The sequence below is a fragment of the Sus scrofa genome, chromosome 11, assembly GCF_054392235.1.
Source record: "Sus scrofa isolate SSC_HxYL_T2T_F1_AM1 chromosome 11, Sscrofa_HxYL_maternal_Yorkshire_Landrace_v2.0, whole genome shotgun sequence".
NCBI lineage: Eukaryota > Metazoa > Chordata > Mammalia > Artiodactyla > Suidae > Sus > Sus scrofa.
Window position 1 is genome coordinate 47,233,072 of NC_139393.1, and position 17,287 is coordinate 47,250,358.

Below are 17,287 nucleotides of genomic sequence, written 5' to 3' on the forward strand. Positions count from 1 at the left end.
ATGCACATTTTCCCCTAAAACAAAAAGGAAAAGAAGAAATGAAACTAATAATTGAAAGCTTGGTAGAAAATAGACATCATATTTTACCAATGTCTGTGATACGCTTATCTTACAAGTCACCAACACGAGAAGAAGATATTGATTTTTTCAACATTCCAGGGCCATAAAGGAAATCAGTAATCTGCTGCTTTCTGTGATATTGAATCCAAATAGTATTTTATCTTCAATGCCACCTAAACCTATGTATTTTTACAAGTGTCTTTACTCTGCTTTATACTTTAATGCTATTAAGTACCCATTGGCCTTTTCCTGGCCTATTTCTAAAATATACCCACAGAATGATGCCTCATAGTTTTACTAAGACATTCTCCGTTTTTCATAAGTCTTTAACAAAGCCCTATCTTCCTAAATTTCCCCATGATTTTCATATGTAGTATGTTGATAATCTTTCATCATGTTCTACTGATAATGTGGTGCCTAAGATTGGTTCCACAAATTTAATCAGCTCAAAAGGAACATCAGGATTTTAAGGAAAAGTTACAATTTGTCAAAACTAAAGATATGACTTAATCCAGGATATAATATATTCCAAGAATGCAAATCTTTCAATTATGAGAGACTTCATATTATTAATATTTCTTTCTTTATGGTCAAGAGTTAATTAGAAGATTCCTTGGTCTCACCAACCCTGTAGAAGCAATGGGTTCATTATTTTTCTGAAGTCACTATGTACATAAAAATTTAACCAAGTATTGAATAATTGAACCCCTTAAGCAGGAGCAAACATTTTATGATTTGAAATGAATTCTTCAGTAATTTCCCATAAGTAAATGATCTGGACAAGCCAATGATGTTCTGACTCTACTATGTGGGGATGATCATACCCCAATAATTTATTACGACATTCCTTTTCACTCTATGGTGAAAGCCTACTTACCCTCTTTCACAGCAATAGTAACATAAGCTCAATTAATAAAAGCTTCTATGAAATAAATTTAGATTTTCTTTTAAATTTGATGCCTCCCCATGCTTAACGATCTTTGTTCTCATCTAAAAATGCATTATTTATCAACAAATATGTGTATCACCTATAAAATTCTTACTACTATCTCACGTTTCTAAGCATCAATGTAATTTAAAAAAATCATTCCACCTTATTTCCATAATTGGAATAAGGGGAAACAAATTACTGACTAGACTCTGCTGAGGATCATCATCAATGCTGTAAACATGCTTTTTAAAAATTCCTAAGAAAATTGTTTGTTAATGAGGTAGTCTTAGGATCAGAAAAAAGAAATGTTCAGGATTTTTAAGACAGAATTCAACTTATTCGCAGTATATGACCCTTTACTAAAGACTATATCAACCCAGATGGCAGAATACACTGAACACTCTGGATCTTGACAAATGGCTGGAGATCAGAGAGCTAACACTTATTGTAGTAGCAGACATGTTTTGCATGGAATATGTGATTTTACAATACTTTGGAGACAGCAAGCATTCCAATTCAGAATATCCAATAGATTAAAAAACTCTTTATGCCCTGATAATTTGGAAGTACATAGTTATTATAAAATTAGAAGTCTGCACACCAAAGGATAACTTCAAGGGATAGGGAAAGGTTTTTGGTAATCATTATGAAAGACAGGAGCTTTAATTAGGATCTTGGCCTCTTTAATACTCCAAAAGCCAAATCTTTAAAGAAGTTCAAAGAAACTATTATGGCATGCTAGTGTGTGGTAACTGCAATAGGAAGGAAACAAAGAAAGAAAGAAAAAAGAAGGAAAGAAAGGTGAAAGTAAGGAAAGAAGAGAAAAGAAGAAAGAAAATAAAAGAAATACTGGAAGAAATCTAGCATTATACTACATGAAAATAACTTTAGTGCTTTGAAATTAACTACTTGCTGTTCCTTCCAAAAAACATTCCGTGATTTTACATTGACATCTCTCACACAGCAAGGACAATTAGGGTACTATACTCAACCTATATCAAAGTGGAAGTTTTATTAAAATGTCTGAGGAACTTTAAATTGCGTCTCCTCTCTTATCATCATTTTCCTGGTAAACCAGTAAATATAGAATATGGACAACAGGCCTAGTCTTAGGGTACCTCTGAAGACATTCAAGTGAGTTCCACAAAGTACCTCCTATACTGAATTTAAATATGTTTTGGATATTATTTGCTTACGTACACTATGATTGAAACTTTTACTTGATGGGAGACTACTGATTTAATGTTAGCAAAATATTGCTTAATTCCCAGTCTGGGGAATTCCAGTCTCTCTCTCCAGTGAAAGGAGTGACAATTTAGAGTGACTGATATTACAGAGAATTGCAGAGGCTTGCTACTTACTCAGAAATCTTGGTGTTTGAATTATATTCAATCTTCAGGAAACTTGGAAAGAACAAATGTAATTCTGAAACTACAATTTGCAAGGCACTTAAATAAATCTTGATCTTCCATGGCCTAAGATTTGTTATAGTTTTTAATTAAATAAAAACAAAAAACAAAAAACAAAAAACCTAAAAAAAAAACCCCAACTCCTTCTGTGATTCATCTACTCTCTCTTTATGATTTAGAAATCAGCCAATCAGCTAGGGAAATCATGCTGATTATAGACCCTGCTCCACTGCAAATAAACATGCCCAAATCCTGCAAGGGACTTGTGCAAAATACCTGTTCTTATCAGGACATATCATTGAACTTTCCTCAACATTGTTTTAATAACTCTTGCATGACTTAAATTCTGGAGATTTGATATTGTGGAATAGAAGTCAAAGAAAGACAGCCTTCAAGCTCTTATGGAAAAGACATTGCCAACAGGGTAGCAAAACTCAAAGAGGCTGGTCTTTGGAATCACAACTATTCACTTAAGAGACACAAACCATCCTCATATCAGTAGAACTTCAATAGAAGTTCTGGCTAGACTTTAAACTGAGAATTCTTAAACATTTTCCAGAAACCTACACCTCCAGGCTCATACAGATAACTGTGTAAACCTGAAGTTTCTGCCATAGAAACAGAGGACAAGATCTGGATGACTGAGAGAGTACAGTATCAGGACTTAAATTATGTTAATATTATTTATTTTATAAATATTTCATTTTTTCTTTGCTGGCCTAAGATTTTCATTTCAATAGACACTAATTAGCTCTTTACTATGATGCCCAGGGTACCCTTTTTCTAAATATTGCTTGTTGCATTTCTAGCTACTCCCTGGCATAAATCTACCATCTAGCTACAGTTTGAATGTGACTTGGCTAAAATCTAAAATCCAATCTACTTGTTGGGTCATATACTTTGTCAAAACAAACTATTTATTGCCGTAAAACCTCTTTTAGCCATTCAGACCCTAAACTGAATAAATAATATTTACAATTTTTTCTCTTTTGTCACACTCCCAAATGTATATTAAATGTATATACATTTATAAGATATATTTTGGGATATTACACAGCCTTAGAGAAAAAAATTCTGCCATTTGCAACAACATGGATAAACCTGGAGATCCTCAGGCTAAGTGAAATAAGCCAGACACAGAAAGACAGATACTGCATGGTATCACTTATATGTGGAAACTAAAAAGTAATGAAAAATTTGAACACATAGAAACAGAGAATAAAATGGTGGTTTCCAGGAACTAAAGGGGCGGGGGGTGGATAGGGTAATGTTGATAAAGTGGTACGAACTTTCAGTTATAAGATGAAAAAGGTCTGAAGATCTAATGTATAACCTACTGATTATATTGTATTATACATTTGAAATTTGCTAGGAGAGTAGAACGTGAGTGCTCTCACCAAATGAAAAGGAAAGAAAAAGCAAATTCATGATAGATGTGTTAATTAAATTTTTGTGGAATCCTATGTGCGTGTATATATATATATGTATATATATATATAGTACACTTAAAATACATTATATATATATATATCGTGCAGTTAAAATACATTACAATTTTATTTATAATTATACCTCAATAAAACAAAAGATAGGGAAAAATTGATGATAAGTTAGCCTGGAATTAAGGTTGATATAAAGACATTATATTGCCCCAAGTACTGGAAGTAGGTGGCTAGTGAGGCCATTACTAGATTGAAGTAGTACAAGAGAACATGCTGATTTTGAGGGAAGATTCTTTCACTTTTATTACAATACTATCTGTTTTGAAAAATCTGAATTGCATGCAGTTGGCTACATAACAGAGACTGTCCAATGGATTAGATAGGAGATAGCAATTTAAGAAGTAGAAGTAAAAATATTATTGCAATTTTGAAAAAAAAGAAGAGAAGAGAGAAAATAGTATAACCCTTCAGGGACAATGGATGGATACCTAGGTACAGGAGGAAAACAAAAAACATGCCATGGAGGATAAGCTAAGCAAGGAAGGTGTAGGTGGAAAACTTTGAGTGCCAATCAGGCTTTAATGCCACAGAAACACACGTAGAACTACCTTGAGAAAAAAAAATGATGCCATGTAATTTAAACATATAATTGAGTTTGAGGAAAACTAAGCATTCCCCAAGGATAGAAGAAATGGTGATTAAAACGGAAGCAGGAATTTTGGATGAGAAGCATCCTGTCTTAGCCTAGAGAAGCAATAATGAAGTTCTAGTCTAGAACAGTAATGTATAGAAAACAAAGCAGAGATTTGAGCCAGGTTGTTCAATAAAGGAATGCAGTTAAATATGATGTACAATTTACAGAATCTATATGACCTATATTCTGTTTCAAATTCTTTTTTTGGTTTCTGCACTATATTTACTTGATTTTCATTTTTCTTCACATATTTCATTTTCTTTTAGAGTTGAAATAGGTCATAGCTATGATCTATTATATTCTAAGCAATAGAACCTCATATAAACATTATAATGTATAAAACATTAACATTTAGCTAATAAAATTTTGCATTTAGAGGTGAAACACATAATAAGAAAATGAACTTAAATATATTTCTATATTTTTTCTTTGCCGTTTGATGTCCCTGCCCTTTTCTGAGTCAGCATCTTGATGGCAAGGGAGAGCTGATAAGACTGTGGGTAGGTATAGGCATGCTAGACCATGTATACAGACTCGCTCAAAGAGGAAATACTCAGTTCTGACTTCCTAAATAATAGAAAAGAAATTTAAAAGTCAGACTTCATTGGGAAATAAAGGATTTTCAAATTTCTATATGTATCCTGGACAGCTGGCATACTAGAGTTTACTATATGCCCAGGAAAGGAATAAAAAAGACATGATCATAAAGGAGTGAAAATGACAAATCCCAAGCCTTAGAATCTTAGTTACTGGAGAAAAGGGAGAAAGGACAAAGCTTGAAGCATCTGATGAGAGAAGCAGCTGGTAAACATTTTGGAGAAATTCCAAGAGTTTATTTTCAACACTGTGCAGGAACATTTGTTGCTCAGGAGCTTGGGCAGAAGAAAGCAATATAGGTAACCTTTGGTCTTCATGGCCAGCATGTGGTGTACAGGGAATGAAGGTTTCCCATTATGCCCTAAGGAAACATAGAGGTAGAAGAAACATTACGGTGAAGAACCTCCTACATTTGAGAACATCAAGAGCAGAAGCAGGTGCATAGAACTTTAGCTGCTAGTGTTCGATGAGAATGTATTTTCCTCTCAAGATAGCTGTGTTATTCTAAAGAAAGAGAATCCAGAAGACACGGATTTGTATACCTCTTTTCTCTTGCTCCACACCAAAACATTTTAGATACACACCCATAAAATAGCCTTTTGCCATCTTGGTTAGGAACAGCACCAACTGGGACTGGAACTCTGAAGATATCTGAAACTTGCATAATTTATTCAAACACAGAGTAAATTACTGAAAGATACTGAAGGAAGTATTCGACTAATTTAAAGTTACCAGTTAGGACAAAGTATTATTTTGTCTTTTTCTTTAACTTCTTTGGGGAAATTCATAAGGAAGAATAGATTTATAAATAAAAAGTAATTTTTTAAGAAACTAATTATTTGTAATCTGAGTGAATTGTGAATCCTGCTACAGATTTTTCTTTCTCTGCTCTCATGCAATTCATGTATTTGGTAAAAGAGAATAGAGATCCCAGTACTTTTACTTTTAGGATGAACCATAATACCAAGTTGGCAATTGAGAAGCAGTAACTAAGCAAATGTTTATCTTGCCTTTACCAAGTTTCAAGGAGAATTCATTGTTGTAATTGTGATTAAATTTATGTTTCTGGCATATTAACATCTCTCTTAAAAGTAGATACAGTGATGTTTCTGTCTTCATAGAAGTGTATATTATAGGAATCTGTGCTTTAAAGCTAGCAGTCTCACAATGGACAAATGACTGGAAAAGATTATAGGATAGAATAACTCTGTGAATCTGAATTGCTCTATTTCAAAAGAGTAATTTATCTAGAGCAGTTCTAGCTAAGTCATATTTTTATCAGTTTCTATTATTGGTAAGGATTAAATTATTTGTATTTTATTTAACATATAATATTTGGATATAAAGTAAAACTGATTTCTTTGCAAATCTTCTTTAACATCAACAATTACCTCTGTTTTATCACCATAGTCAGAATTGAACCTGAGAGAACAAGATGATGGGAAGTTATATTTGGCATCTAGAAACATATATTTACTTCCACATAATATAATTTTGCTTCTTCTAAAAAGGAAATTTTTCAAAAGAAAGAGAAATAAAGAAAGGAGGGAAGAAAGGAAGCATGGAAAGAAAGGGAAAAAGAAAAAGGGAAGGAAGGAGGGAGGGAGGAAGGAAGGAAATAAATGAAATGTAGGTAGTAGGCATTTTAGAGGCATGCATTTGTATTAAAGTAAAAAACAGAGAACATATACAGTGTTTACCATTACTTACATAATGCATAGGCATGCATTTTAAAATTATTCTTGTGTAGTTGTTCTATTAGGTTTTTCTAAAGGGCAATACTTTGTTAAACTGTCTCTACGTATTTAATGCTATTTTGTGGCTAAATAGCCACAAATTGCTCCACAAATTGTTCCAAGTTAAAATTCTGTACAGATCTATAGCGGGGAAAATACAAATTACTCTTTTTGAAATATCATTTGTGGTTACTAAAAAGAAGGCTTTCATAATTGCTCTAATCTTTATATTGCAGCACAGCTTCCCAAAAGGAAGCCATGTTCCTTTACATGAGACAAAAACTGAATGGTGCCAAGATATCTTGCCCTGAAGCCATCTCCCTTTATTTGTATGCTTATCTTTATTTATTTTTTAATTAATTAATTAATTAGGTCTTTTTTTGTCTTTTCAGCACCACACCCATGGCATATGGATGTTCCCATGCTAGGGGTACAATCGGAGCTACAGCTGCTGGTCTACGCCAGAGCCACGGCAATGCCAAATCCAAGCTGTGTCTACGACCTACACCACAGCTCACAGCAATGCCAGATTCTTAACCCACTGAGCAAGGCCAGGGATTGAACCCACAACCTTATGGTTCCTAGTTGGATTTGTTTCTACTGCACCATGACGAGAATTCCTGTATGCTTATCTTTAAATGCTAATTGCCAGAAACCCCAGGGATAGACCCAAGTGTACTTACGGATGCTTTCTTTGCCAAGGAAAATCATTGTGTTTGAAGGGAAAGATGGAAGAGGAAAAGTTGAATGAAACATTTGGTAATGCTAATGAAGAAAATCTGGAGATAACGATACGATTGACATAAATATCACCAGTTCCCCATTGCATTTGCTGACTTTTTGTAAGAATTGGGTAGTATAAAACACAGACCAAGAGTCAGAAAGCATGGGTCTCTGACTTTGGCAAGTCACAACATTGAATTTGTTTCATGTGTTTGTTAACACTAGATCATTTACAAAAATCTTCGGCTCTGAGATGGTATGGATTCAGTACTCTTTTTGTTTTGCTATTTAATTATGCAACTCTTGCCCCACTTTTAAAGATTATTCAGTTGATAGTAAGAGAGTATCTTTCAGATGAACTTTAAGATATTAACATGAAGTGTCAAAATTGGGACATATGATGATGAAGCTCTTTATTGCATTAGTATTTAAGCATCTTCCCTGTGTGAACCAGAATTGCTGTTACAGTTGTTTTTTTACTGTCTATTTTATTAATTTTTGTAGAAATAAATATGATCTTGAGTGTGTGAGCGTAGGTATGTTTGTGTATCTTAGTTCTAAGAGGCATTCAAGGTAGTTTGGTAAGATATATAAAGCATCTCAAAAGAGAGATGTCGTCTGTGCAAAAAGTTTCTTCAACTCAAATACCTTAACTAGTTTTTATTTTTATACTATGTAAAACTTAATGTCACTGTCAGTCTTATTGGGATAAAATATTTATTGAACCAGGGTACACATTTTCTGCAAGGACTAGATTTAGAGATTTGCAAGCAAATCAAGTGATTATTAGAACCATTTTGTTCCAGATAAGCACAAAGGACATCAGCCATTTATAAGAATGCAGTGTCATGGAGTTCCCGTCTTGGTGCAGTGGTTAATGAATCCGACTAAGAATCATAAGGTTGCGGGTTCAATCCTTGCCCTTGCTCAGTGGGTTAACGATCCAGCGTTGCCATGAGCTGTGGTGTAGGGTGCAGATGTGGCTCGGATCCCGCATTGCTGTGGCTCTGGTGTAGGCTGGCAGCTATGGCTCCGATTGGACCCCTGGCCTGGGAACCTCCATAAGCCATGGGAGCAGCCCAAGAAATGACAAAAAAAAAAAAAAAAAAAAGAATGCAGTATCAAATTTCCCAAGCCCAAATGTATATATGGATTTAACTTTAAATATATTAAAAATATTTATTTGGATACAGAAATTTGTAATGTGTCAAATTGAATAAGATGCCATAAAATTTGACTTAATATTTATAATAATAAAATAATGAAATTCATGTTTACTAAGGACATATAATATCAATGTTTGTTTTAGAGTCACACACTTTCCCTATATATATATGTAATTATGTATTAATTTCATAATTATTATGAAAGAAGGAACCCTATGTAATACTAATGTAAATACTAATAAGGATTTCTTCTTTCATAATAATTATGAAATATATACACATAAACATACACAAATATGTACATTTATGTGCATGTTTAATATATTTATGAATATTGTTCAAATTGTAGCCTTTAGCAAACTTAGGAGTTTCATGTAAAATCTAGTCAGGATCTATTCAGTTCAGAAGTCTTGAAAAGCTTCTAAAATTAGTTTTAAAATATCAGGCTAAAAGCACAGAGATTAATGGGAAAGAAGTGGTAAAAAAAGGGATTTAATATTCATTTTGAAAACTATTTATCCCTTTGCTAATTGCAAATTCTAAGGTAAAAACTCAGAAACTCTTGTTTATTATAATGAAAGTAAGGGCTGGCTTTAGAGTGCCTACTGCTTACTAATTTAGCTGTGTCAAAAGTGAAATGACTCACAAACCTTTGAGTACAGATAAAAATAAGAAACAAAATGGCAAATTGAAATTTCAAAATCAGCTTTATTACTAATGAGAATAAGAACCAGCCTAGTTGTAAAGAGAAAAACTGATATTTCCTCTCCAATCTTGATTCTTAGACGGTGCACCTAATGTAATGTTTGGGACTGCAACACAGACACACCCCTAAAGTGGTGCCTCCTATGCACTTCTTTAATGGGGAGGGAGGGGGGATTTGTCACCAGATCTTTCTGTAGAATGTATAAAGTCTGGCTACATATCCTCAAAAACAGAACAGGGTCTGGGAATACCAACCAACACTTTGAACAGGCAGACAAAATACAGAGAAATAAATTAATTAAGGCAAGTAAGTTATTCTTCATTCTATGCAAAGAATAATTTGGAATACTATTTGGGAAGTTGTTGGAAAAAAAATAGCTGAACCTAGTTGGCTCTATAAAAGAAGTTCCAGTTTAATAAGATTGAATGGAAACGCAGAGATAATAGTTGGCTCATTTACTAAATAGTTTTTACAATGAAACATAAATCTGGAAGTTTCTACTGAAGTGTTACAGTATTAAATATTAGATGGCAAAATAAGTTTTAATATATACATTCCTCTGAATAAATCAAAGCAGATATCTAAAGCACTGTTTAAAATCACAAGTATCATATGACCCAGAAATCCCACTCTTGGGCATATAACCAGAAAAAATTTTCCTTGAAAAAGATACATGCACCCGCATGTTCATTGCAACTGTATTCGGAATAGCCAAAACATGGAGTTAATCTAAATGTCCATCAACAGATGATTGGATTAAGAAAATGTGGTGTATATATACACAATGGAATACTACTCAGCCATAAAAAAGAACAAAATAATGCCACTTGCAGCAACATGGATGGAACTAGAGACTCTCATACTAAGTGAAGTAAGTCAGAAAGAGAAAGACAAACACCACAATATCACTTACATCTGGAATCTAATGTATGCACAAGCGAAGCTTTCCATAGAAAAGAAAATCATGGACATGGAAAACAGATTTGTGGTTGCCAAGGGGGAGCGGGAGGGAGTGGGATGGACTGGGAATTTGGTGTGAATAGATGCAAACTCTTGTCTTTGGAATGGATAAGCAATGAGATCCTGTTGTATAGCACTGGGAACTATATCCTGTCACTTATGATGGAGCATGATAATGTGAGAAAAAAGAATGTATACATGTATGTGTGACTGGGTCACCTTGCTGTATAGTAGAAAATTGACAGAACAGTGTAAACCTGCTATAATGGAAAAGTAAAATCATTATAAAATAAAAAAATAAAGTTCACAATCATCAGTAATAAATAGTGGAGGAAGAGAATATGAGGAAATCTTTTTATGGAGATTTAGTGTCTATGCTCCTCCCAATGGGTCTTCTCTGGGCTCACTTAGAGAGCTCATTACGTGTTCCTGGATGTTTGCAGAGCACATGTAACTAAAGCTTGACTTCAACTCCAGATGTCCAGAGCAGGGCCAGCCAACATTTTCTGTAAACAGGTAGATAGTAAAAATTTTAGATTTTGCAGGTTATATGACCTTAGTCACAAGTATTCAACTCTGCCTTTTTAGTACAAAAGCAACCATAGACTACATATAAATACATAGGCATGTGTACCAATAAAACTACATTTACACAAACAAATAATAAACTGGATTTGTCCTGGGAGCCCTACTTTACTGATCCCTTATCTAGAGGGTCAGACAACTGTCCAGATGTTAAGTGAAGCTAAGGAAACTCTCCCTCTATGTGGGTTTGTCTTTTATCCTAGTTTGTTAGGTCAAAAGTTTTGGGATATTCTAGAAAATAGAGAAATAGATTACAAGATGGAAAAGCCAGTTTCAGTCATTTTACATCCTGCCAAAGAAGCCGTTAAAGTAACATGGTTGTGGCATCCCAAGAGACAGACCATTGGTATGGACTTGATCAAAACAAGTAGTTGGAAAAGGAGTAATATACTCAAGTAAATACAACATCAGCATTTATTGAAAATGCAAAAATTATTAAAATGTCATGAAAGTGAGTCAGATTCAAACATTTGCAATCTTTAGATAGTACTAACAGAGTAAAATCTTTTTTTACCCTTTAATTCTCCTCCGACTCTTCCAGAGTCAGAACTGTGGTTAGTAACATGGAGGTGGAAGAAAAATACAAGTTTGTGAAAGAGAGAAAGGTCACCTAGAACATTTTGGGAAATTCTGTGAAGTGTGTTAGAGTTACACACAGTTCTAATTACTTGGGAAATGCTTCCAAATAAACAAAAAAAAAATTCAAATAAAACTGATTTATCTGTATTTTTATTCTGTTGACTTTATTAATTAAGTTTACTCATTGTCTTTATAGTTTGTTCATGCCAACAAATTTGATCATAAGAATTTTTCTCCTAGTGTACATTAAGAGCAGTCAATTTAAAGAAGGGAATGAAAAGGGGGACTACAGGGTATTAATCATAAATATACATATTTTGGCATTGAGGTGGAAGAAACCCCTCAAACAAGCCAGAAGACAACAAATTATGAAACATTTCAATACCAATACTTCTTATAACTGTCAATTATTTTCTTAAAATACAGATTTGGTATTTTAAGTTATGCACACAAGAAAACATAATTTTGAATGTCCTATTGCAAAAGACTATATTTAACTGAATATCAAATTATAGTTAAAACTCTGATTTCTGAAATGTTCCTCATCATATATTCTTTTATTTAGGCTTATATCCTTAACTTATTTAATAACTCACTTTGTTTGTTTGTTTCTTTTTTTTGGGGGGGGGGGCTGTGCACATGGCATGTGGAAGTTCCTGGGCCAGGGATCAAACCTAAGACCTAAGCCACAGTAGTGACAATGCCACATCCAGACCCTTACTTCACCTACTGACTCACCAGGGAACTCCTTGTTTATTGCTTTTTTAACTGAAATGTATAAAAGTACATTGGAGGTTAAATGATTTCTTGTAAATAAAGTAGATTTTATGAGATCTAGAAATACTTGTTTAAAAGTTCTTAGCCCCTCATGTCCTGGGGCTACATCAAGGTATCTAAGAGTAACATAGAAAACTTTGTCCTCACTTTGCTGTCAACAGGCCACACAGAAGATAGACAATGTTACATAATCTTCCTGCAAATAAGTTTTTAATCAAATACTCATTTTTATCTTTTGACAAGGCAAGGAGGTAAGAAACAATTGCCTAAAAGACCAAATCAATATCCTCTAAAAGTGTAACTGAAATCGTACCCTTTTTCTCCTCTTGGTAAATCGCTTGCCATCTTGTCTCTTTTTGTAATGATTTTTTAATTTTTTCCTTTATAGTTGGTTTACAGTGTTCTGTCAATTTCCTACTGTACAGCAAAGTGACCCAGTCACACACACACATATATACCTTCTTTTTCTCACATTATCCTCCATCATGTTCCATCATAAGTGACTAGACATAGTTCCCAGGGCTATACAGCAGTATCTCATAGCTTATCCATTCCAAAGGCAATAGTTAGCATTTATTACCCCCAGATTCCCAGTCCACCCCACTTACTCCTCCTCTCCTTGGCAACCCCAAGTCTTGTTCTCCAAAGCCATGCTTTTCTTTTCTGTGGAAAGATTTATTTGTGCCATATATTAGATTCCAGACATAAGTGATATCATATGGTATTTGTCTTTCCTTTCTGACCTACTTTACTTAGTATGAGAGTCTCTAGGTCCATCCATATTGTTACAAATAGCATAATTTTCTTGTACTCTGAGGTCTTGTCAAAGTGGTGATCTTTCTTTTCTATCTACCAGCTGTGAAAACTTTGGGCTTTGCTAGGAATCTTGAAGTTTGTTCTCCATAACTAAAGCTGCATATCACCAATATATGATTAAATCTACATAAAGAAAAATGGGGATCATTCAAAGACAAAAAAATTGAGTTAATTTCCTAGTACTTTAATTTAATAAAAAATTGATGTTTTACAATATTGCCTCATTCAGAATGAATAGCCTACTCCTGGAAGAGATACTTTAGACTTCTGATGCCTAAAGAGCAAGGCCTGATATGTCTCTTATTTCAATTGTGTCTGAAAAATTAACTTTCCAAGCCCACAAAAGCAGTGACACTAGAGTAGTAGTAGATTCAAATCTCCCCACTCCCAGGTTTCCCAGTTTTCTTTTCACTGCACCATAGCTCCCCCTGCACTCACAGCTAAGGAATGGCACCCAATTTTGCTGACAAAAAATTAATATATATTTTAATATAAAAACATAATTTTAAATAATTGATTTTATATTTATAGCATTTTAAAGACAAAACCAATGACTGAAAAAAGCTAAAAATGCTTATATAATCTTTATTTATAAAGCCTACCTTGTTTGCATTTGGTGGCTATTGTGTAACTGACCACTGCTTGTGGAAGAGAGAAAGCAAGAAGCGTCTATCTCAGCCATGTTCACTATTTAATTGGGTGCACTAGGCGAACACTTTAATAAAGGACTTGCTGGTTAATTCTAAAGGTGTTGAAATGCTCACACAGGAATTAAAGACATTAAAAGATTAGGGCAGAGCTCCAACTTCACTAAGAAGTACATGTTATAAGACCTTCAAATATATTTACAGAGACAGTAGGGGTAATTTTATTGAGAAATGCACAAAAGCAAATTAACCTTGTAGTTTAATTAACACATCAGTGGTCTCCAATGTGTTAAAATTTGACAGCATATTTGAGTGTTTTCTTTAATTACCACACTACCAAATGTTAATATTATAAACCAATGTTGTGGAACCCTGAATAACTTCAATGGGACTCAATCCCTCCAAGGAACAGGTTTGGAAACCACAGCTCCACTGTGCTGCATCCTACAGCCACCTGGCTCAAAGGAAGCACTTTCCATTTGCCCCTGAGTTACTCTGGTTAGGCAAGAAAGAATATGTGCCATCTTGGAACAGGCACATGTGATGGAAGAGCCAAACATGGACAACTAATTTTATCATATGTGAATATTCATAAGGCATTTCTCTGACATTTTCCAAGATTGTGTCTTTACGTAATACAATTTTGAACTGAAAGTGTCGAGGAAACACATTAAGATCTAGTCGGTCCCAGAGAAACTTTGAATAACTCTGCCACACCAGGCCAACGGGACCTCCTAGACATGGCCACGAAAAATCCTTCCTTTTTGAACATGTGAGCTTAATAGAACTTTACTCTCAGTACGGCTGAGGTTTTTCTATCCCAATGCAATAATTTTTATAATTATAATTTTTATAAGGGAATAACAAAACTGTGAGCCTCCCTATACTTTCGTGTTGCTATATATCTTGACAATTTTGCATTTTTTCTACTTTTGTAGTGCTTCTGTTAGCAGGTGGAGAAAGTCATCTCTTCGGTATTTCAAAAGAGGTGGAAAAGTGTAATTCAGCATTTTCATTGTCAATCTTGTAAGGTACAAAAGAAAGCAGGTCACTGGGGAAAAATGGGAGTGACAATGTCATTTTTACTAAGCTTGATTGCAGTTGAAATTATACTTCCTTCCTCTTTTAAAATAAGGAATGATTTCCAATTTTGCTTCAACCAGTTAAAAATGAGAAATCTCACAAGCAGAAGGTAATGGCTAATTATTATTACCTTAAGTAGAATACAAAGCAATTTTTTTCTAAGAAAATAATTCTGACAATCTCCTAAAACCTGGAATTTTCCACCATTGTATTATAAGAAAACAAGTGAATTAATTTTGGGTCAGACAAGAAGAGAGTTTCTTCTGAACTTTAGCTAAAAATTCTTCTAAGGTACTCAGGTATAGGGATATCAGGAAACTATCCTGATATATACATATCCCCATATATAGCCATTGCTATTATAATGATTACATTATTAAATCGAGACCTTTACGGAGCAAAACCCTCAGATTCACATTGACTGAGATCTCGGACAAAATTAAAATTCTATATTCTTATGTAAATTACAACTAAGCTCCAGAAAGAATTCATACTATGGCAATGCTGGTGATGTTACCAATAGCCAGTTTGCCTCTCTGTCAAGTCTTGCACATTAGAGTGGCCAATGGTGTGCGTAGATATAAAGGCATGGGAAAGACAACCTGCTTTAACAAGGCCATGGGCCCAGAGTTGATCTGGCCACCACACTTCAACCTGAAGCAGTAACGCTTGGGGCAGCAGACAGCATCACGTGTGGCAGAGGTAATGTAAACTAACATTTTAAGAAAGTCTTCTCTTTCCCTTCCCATCACACTGTTATGATAGAAATCAATATCCCTTTAGGAACAATTTCATATTTAGGTTAAAGTGCTAATTTGGTGGTAAAGGCAGCTATTACTATGAATTCCATTAGAAGTCTTATTTAGGAAGATATTCAGAGATATGGTAGGCCTGTTTTCCAGTAGTTTATCAGCAAACACAGCTCACAGTAAAGGTAGTCCAAGAGTATCTTTGTAACACAGTATATAATCTCATCTCAAGAAGCAAGTATACTGGGGTCAAAGTGTGTTCTAAACAATAATGAATAGTCTACAATTTCATCTTGGACCCTTGTCTGTTCAATATTAAATGATGTAGGATTTACTCTTTAATCACAATTTCCACAGTAGGCCAGAACAAAAGAGAGGTGACAGAGAGAATGAAAGAGAGAAGTGAGAGGGAGGGAAAGAGAAAGAAAGAAAGAAAGAAAGAAAGAAAGAAAGAAAGAAAGAAAGAAAGAAAGAAAGAAAGAAAGAAAGAAAGAAAGAAAGAAAGGAAGAAAGGAAGGAAGAAAGAAAAAGAAAGAAAGAAAAAAAGGAAGGAAGGAAGAAAGGAAGAAAGAGAAAGGAAGAAAGAAAGAAGGCTGGCCTTTGAGTGTATTTGATTCTGATGAAGAAGTCTGAAGAAATATAATAGATTTTCCCTATTCTATCTCTGAAGTATTTTTTAAGTAAACCAAAATATTGATTAAAATTACTTGTGTTTTTAAAAATGTTTTGCTTTCCAATTAAATCAATGTTTAGAACATATCTGTGTTATAAATAGGATAGTGACCCTCAGGCCTATCAATATTGTTTGGCCAGTTCTATTTACACTACGTGATGTTAGTCAGCTGTCAAAACACTAAAGAATAAGTAGAAAAATCCCTGATTTCCAGAGTCTAAAATCTAATTATAATTATTTCAAAATTCAAAATATGTTATATGACCTGACAGTGTCTTCTCAGGTGCTTAAAGAAAGAAATTAAAAGTTCAAAGTTAGAAAATGAGAGTTAGATAAGAAGAATTCAAGGTTAGATAACAAGATTGTGATTCAGTACTTGGATTTTTTAAACTGGTAATAATCATTTCCATGGGCTCTGTATCCATGTGAAAAAAATGCTTAGGAAACTATAACACAAAATAAAACTTGCTGAAACAGTCCAGTCCAGTATGCAATAGTCTGTTTTTAGTGATGACAGAGATGGAATGATTGTCAAGGATATTACATAAAATATAAAAGAATTTGCATAAAAATAAAAATGGGTTATGATTGATCAGTTAACCAAATGTAATTATAGCCAAAAGTAATTGCTTTAATGGACTTGTTGAAGAGACATGAGTTTTGGAAAGAATAGCATTTTTTCAAAAACACTAAACCCATGTTAAATAAAAGTTGTTGATGGATAACTTTGATTTTTTTTAAACATGAATAATTAATCCATCATCTATTTGACAAGTCTTTATTGCCACATTAAATGGAAAAATGCTTTTTGCATTACCATTTGTATGAATGATTATTATCAGTAGGAAATATACACTTTTATGAAAGCTTCTACACTCAAGGATCCAGTTTTACCAAGATGATTTTAAATTCTTAGTTTTTAGATTATCTCTCTAGTTAATGCTTTACATTTAA